Here is a 6000-nt window from a genome sequence, read left to right on the forward strand (position 1 = left end):
AAGCGGTTATGGTGTTGTCAATTAATAAAACATTTCTGGAGAGGGAAGATTTATCCCTGAGTGATTTGCAACAATTAGCAAAGGTTAGATTAATAGCTTTAACATTAGCAGAAAAGTTGAAGCTAGAGTTAGAAACTGGAGCTATGAAAGTAGGTATATTTGAGGTAATAGAACAAGCATTTGGAATTTGAAGAAGGGGAAGTTAATCCAAATAGCAATTCAGTTGAATTGGCTAGAATTCAGCTGCAAAAGAAGCAGCTTGAAATAGAAAAAGAAATGGAAATGCAAAAGCTTGAAATTGATCTCCAGGGAGAGAAGTTAGCAAGGGAGAAAAGAGGAAGAGCCAGAAATTTTCAAGAGAGAAAGAAATCAAACAGTATGAACTGGTTAAAGAAAAGTTTAGGTTACAGCATGAAAGAGAGGCTAATAGTTCAGATGATGAGTTGTGTCCCACTCTGAGTTTCGATCTGGCTAAGAATCTTCACCTAGTGCCTAAATTCGTGAAAGATGGAATTGAGAGCTAGTCTATCTCATTTGAAAAAGTTGCTATAAAACTTGGATGGCCAAAAGACAAATGAACTCTTATTTTAGCATTAATTGGCATGACAATGGATTTTATTCAAATCTTTCAAAAGAGCAACCTTCAAATTATGAGACAGTTAAAACTGAAAGACTTACAGCAGTTGAACTTGTCCCTGAAGCATATCAATTAAAATTTCAGACTTAAAGACAAGACCGAGTGAAACATTTGTAGAATATGCTAGGGTGAAAGAAATGTTGTGGGACCTGTGGTTTTGGGCACTAAAACCTAAGCAGAATTTTGAAAATGTCAGAGGGGCCGTGATCTTGGAAGAATTTAAAAATATTGTTCCACTAGTCATTCAGACTTACATTGAAGGTTGGAAAGTGTCTAATATAAGCGAAGCTGCACTTTTAGCCAATGGATATGACTTCTCACATTTACAGCTGGGGGTGGGGGTGGTAGATCCCCTTTTATAAACACACACAGGAGTTGGGAATGTAGACCAAATGAAAATGAACTGGCTCTGAATAGTAGTGAAGGGGATAGCAAGAAGGAAAAACCAGATTCTCTCCAAGTTGGTTAAGAAGATAGTGCAGAAGATAAGGGGTAAGTCAAAAAGATCGACATGTTGTCACCATCATAAAATTGGACATGTGAAGGCAAATTGTTGGAGGTTAAAGCCTAAATCAATGCCACAGGTGCAAATAGCAAGAAATTCCACAGAGAGCGCTGCATCAGAAGGTGAATCTTGTGAATGTTGTATAATGCCTTCAAGGCATATCAGCATGACAGCACTGGAAGGGAAGTGTGTCATGTGATCAGTCTTAGTTTCACTTTTGCTTTAAGCAGCAGAACAACCACAGCTCCGAGTGTCTTCAAGCTTTGCAATAATGTAAGACTGTTCTAATGTTCCTAACCTTAATAAATGAACTGACGATCTGTTTACCCAATCCCTTATGTTTTTTTTTCATTCATTCACAGGAAGTGGGCATCGCTGGCTGGGCCAGCATTTATTGCCCATCCCTAATTGCCCTGGAGAAGGTGGTGATGCGCTGCCTTCTTGAATCGCTGCAGTCCATGTCGCGTAGGCACACCAACAGTGCTGTTAGGGAGGGAGTTCCAGGATTTTGACCCAGCAACAGTGAAGGAATGGTGATATATTTCCAAGTCAGGATGGGGAATGGCTTGGAGGGGAACCTCCAGGTGGTGATGTTCCTATGTGTCTGCTGCCCTTTCCTTCTAGATGGTAGTGGTCGTGGGTTAAATATTCTGCAAACAATAATCTTTGATCTAAACCAGAATCCCATAGAATAACAAGCTTTTTAAGTTTTTCCTTGGACAAAAATGAACTGATTTCCCCTTTAAATATATATCCCTTATATTCCTCCACACCTCTATCTGCTCCCATTGTAAAAACATTAGAAGGAATGGGTTTCTCATTGTCATGTTATTATAATGATGTAGGCACCAATCGCTCTGGAACTCACCAAGGCTCCTTAAACTGTGTGAGCGATTGCCTATATTGGGAAGTGTATACTTATCCTATTGTGTAGAGTGAAATTAAATTATGCTCTGGCAAAGGGGTCTATTGTTGTTGGCGTTGTTTCAAAATTACCTATTAAAAATGTAGATTTTACATTGGGAAGTGATACAGTGGGCAATGTTGTTTCTCCACAATCTGGGACAGTAGACCACAGTCAGGAATGGTTCATGTGAGTAAAAAATCCTTTGTAATCCAGTTAAGAAACAAACTGATGTAAGAAAAATACTGATGGAATAACTTCAGTAATGGACAGAACAGATGCAGCAAAGGTATCTGCAGAATTTCCAAATCAAAATTCATCACAGAAAGGACTGAGACCTCAGAGTGACCCTAAAGGGTTAACGACAGTTAACATGGAATTAAATGGTCCTGTCAGTGCTGAGACAGCACCAGAAGTGTCAATGCCTGTCAATGTTGAGACATAGACCGGAATTTTCCAGCCCCTTTGGCGTCGGGAGTCATGGCGGGCGGGGCAGGGGGGTCAATATAGCAAGAAGGCCAAACCTCGGTTTCACGCAGGCGTGAAAGCACAGTGGGATTATCCGACGATGTCCGAAATGGCGGAACACCAATCCCGCTGGAGGCCGGTATGAACCTGCTTTGCATCCTGCTAATGGTATGCAAAATAAGGCCCGACCAGAACCTTTCCCCAATGCCAGATTTACCGTTACGCTGGTGGGAAAACGCTTTGGCCCAGAACACGTCTGGACAAGTGTGATGTGCAGAAGTCGGGACTTACCGTTAAGGCCTTGCTCAGATCGGGGACATCCAAGGGACAGAAGATTCTGGAATCCTACAGCTACCACACCCTGGAGGAACATGTGCATTGCGCGCTGGGTGGATTCTCATGGACATGGCTACCTCGCAAAGCAGCTTGCAGAAGGTTGAAGGTCTCCGTCGATGTCTCGGGTCTGCTTCAGAACATCACGTTGTTGGCCATGGGGTGCTATGGATGATCGGTGATGAGGTGGGAGAGGAAGGTCTAGGTTTGACTGGGAAAGGAAAGTGTTTGGTGTGAGGGGGTGGGTGGCGTGGGGTTGGGAGGGCTGGGACGAAGGTGTCACGGGGAAGTGAGGCTTGGTGGGGAAGGTGTCGCGGGGTGAGGCTGTGGGGGGACAAAGGTGTCGGAGGGGTGTGGTTGGGGGGGGTGGTGAAGGTGTCGGGGGGTGAGGTTGGGAGGGGGGAGGAGGGAGTACGTGGGAGGGGGTGTAATGGGGAGAATGCGGCAAGTGGAGAGGCAGACGTAACGAGGAGGAAGGTGTAAGGGAAGGGGTTCCGAAGGGGGAAGGAGTTCGGAGGGGGGAAGGAGTGCAGGGAGAGGAGGGAGTTCAGATGGGGCAAAGGAGTCCAGGGGGACGAAGGTGTCTGCAGGGAGGAGGGAGTAAGGGTGGAGGAGAGAGTAAGGGGGTGGGGATGTTGAGTTGAATGCGCAAGGGAGGGGTCTGTGGAGCCAATGACTGCCTCCTGGGGAGAGAACTGAGGGTAGGCATGGTAGGAGGGAATGCTGAGTATGAGAGGGGGCAGAGAAAGCCAGAAGGGTGGGAGGCTGAGGGCGCAATGGTAACAGTAGAAGGGATGGCGAGGGTGGTTGGTAGGGACTCGGAGGCAGGCACGGACCCTGGGAGTGGGAAGGAGGAGGCCGGGGAGGTTAATGTGGATAGGGGTGGGATTCTCAGGAAGGTAGCAGGATGATGGTGAAGTGGAACTATGGATGGTGCACCAAGGCTAGCACCAGAGAACAGAAAACACCCGCACCTACCTAAAAACCTCAGAACTCACCTGTGCAGATATTGTTTAAAATTTATTTGTTCATGAGTTGTGACCGTCATAGGCAAGGCCAGCATTTAGCATCCATCTCTAATTGAATGAAATTGCGAGACTCCACCCCCGTGCAGATTCTTGCTGAACAGGAATACAGGTAGAGGACCCGAAGGAGAAACTCTGAAGAAGAGTCGTACAGACTCGAAGCGTTAGCTCTGTTTCTCTCACCACAGAGGCTGCTGAATGTTTCCAGCATTTCCTGTTTTTATCTCATTAGAGAGTCCGTGTGTCCGATTCATTATGCACTCAATTTTTTGACCAGAAAAATCAATGGTTGGAAAATTGGGAGCAGACTGACTTCCATGATTGATCTCCAGTCGATTTCCTGTCGATCAAAAGTCCTTTCTGGAACTTGAAGTCTCACCGTTTTGGGCTACAGTGATGGATATAGTAGCCGAGTGCAGAGAAATGAGGTAATAGTTAGTAAATACCTGACCCTGTGAAATTTCTCACACAATTAAACCCCGCTGGTCTTCTTCTTTCTTCTTTTGTATGGCTTCAGGGGCAGAAACTGTCACCACAGTTTTAATGCCAAGTTCCTTAAGCAATGTCCTGCTGAAGTGCAAGTGTAACTCCAGGATGTTACCCTCAAATTTGAGTCCGGGCACAATATTATTATGAGGAGATGGCGGCGCAGTGGTAATGTCACTGGTCTAGTAATTCTGGAGGCATGGGTTCAAATCCCACCATGGCTGCTGCTGAATTGAATTTAAACTCAACAATTAAAATCTGGAACTAGATGCTAATCTCAGTGATTGTGATCACTAAACTATCATCACTAATGCCCTTTAGGGAAGGCAATCTGCCATCCCTGCCTGGCTGACATGTGATTCTAGACCCACAGCAATGTGGTTGACTCTGAACTGCCCTCTGAAATGGCCCAGCAAGCCACCCAGTGCCAATGATGCCCACATCCCACGAAAGAATAAAGAAAAAAATGTGTTCCATAGTTTGGTCAGGGTTGTCACAGCCAGGTGAGGTTTTAGAGTGCCCCTTGCACATCAGGTGGGCACATTGGCCATGTCCAGGCTGCATTTTATTGATGGTGCTCCATTGCTGGGCCTTGGTTATTATCTATAGGCTAGCCAAAATCTATTGGGTGCGCACTGTAGGAGATGTTAAGCAACTGCACCTGGACCTAAGAGATGTGGTGAAGGGGGAATAACAAAAATGGTGAAGGTAAAAGTAATAGGGGCATGAGGTGGCGAGGGGCATACTGGTGGCAGACTCTCAAGGTCCTATTTAGGGATCATTGGCTTGACTGCTCGAGGTCCAAGAAAATGGACCGCAGCATTTACAGTGCATGCATGGCGCAGTCAGTCCCATTCCAAATTAGCAGAGGAGCCTGTAAGAGCTAGTTAGAACCTCCATTGTGCACAGGCAACAGAGTCTAACATTTGTTTCAGTCTTGTGCGACTCTGAGGTGACTAAACCAATTTGGCATGTAGTGTTCTCCCAATGTGGATTAAGCACGAACACAACACACTCCAGATTGGAAGCTTCATCCCAAATCTTCATCCAAAAAATGGGCACATTGCGATCCAATCTCTAGGTCATGCTTTCTCCTGCGAGTTCATTTTCTTTCACAAAGCCTCGAAAAAAATCAATCTTGGTTCCCACACAAGAATGTAATTTCGCAGGCATTGGCTAGGATTCCTTGTATATATTTTCCTGCATGGAAATTTCCTAAATGTTCAATTGTGTAAGAATGGATGTTTTGTTTTAATATTTTGGGAGAATATTGTGTTATTCTGCAAAGACAGCTGGAAGTCTGTGTCAGTGTGTGTGTGTGTGAGTGATTTAATTAAGCTGGGCAAGAGTTTGATAGGAGTCAGGTTGTCTGGGGGGTTGGAAACATGAAAAGGATAAGAGGTGTTAAGTTGAGGCACAAGTAAATAGATTAGATCTCACATCTGCAGTTTTTGATAAGTTGAGCAGTTGTTTGAATTTCAAAGGGGAATTGGAGGTAGCAAGGAAGATGTTTGCATCTTGCAGCAGTCCATAGCTAAATAGCAGTGGGGATATTGTATTTTTATTGACCCAAAAGCAAAGTTAAGTTGGAAAGATATTATATTTGGAAGGGTTTGAATTTGAAAAGGGTGTGAGAATAATG

Source organism: Cetorhinus maximus, chromosome 3 (assembly GCF_964194155.1).
Source record: "Cetorhinus maximus chromosome 3, sCetMax3.hap1.1, whole genome shotgun sequence".
Taxonomy (NCBI): domain Eukaryota; kingdom Metazoa; phylum Chordata; class Chondrichthyes; order Lamniformes; family Cetorhinidae; genus Cetorhinus; species Cetorhinus maximus.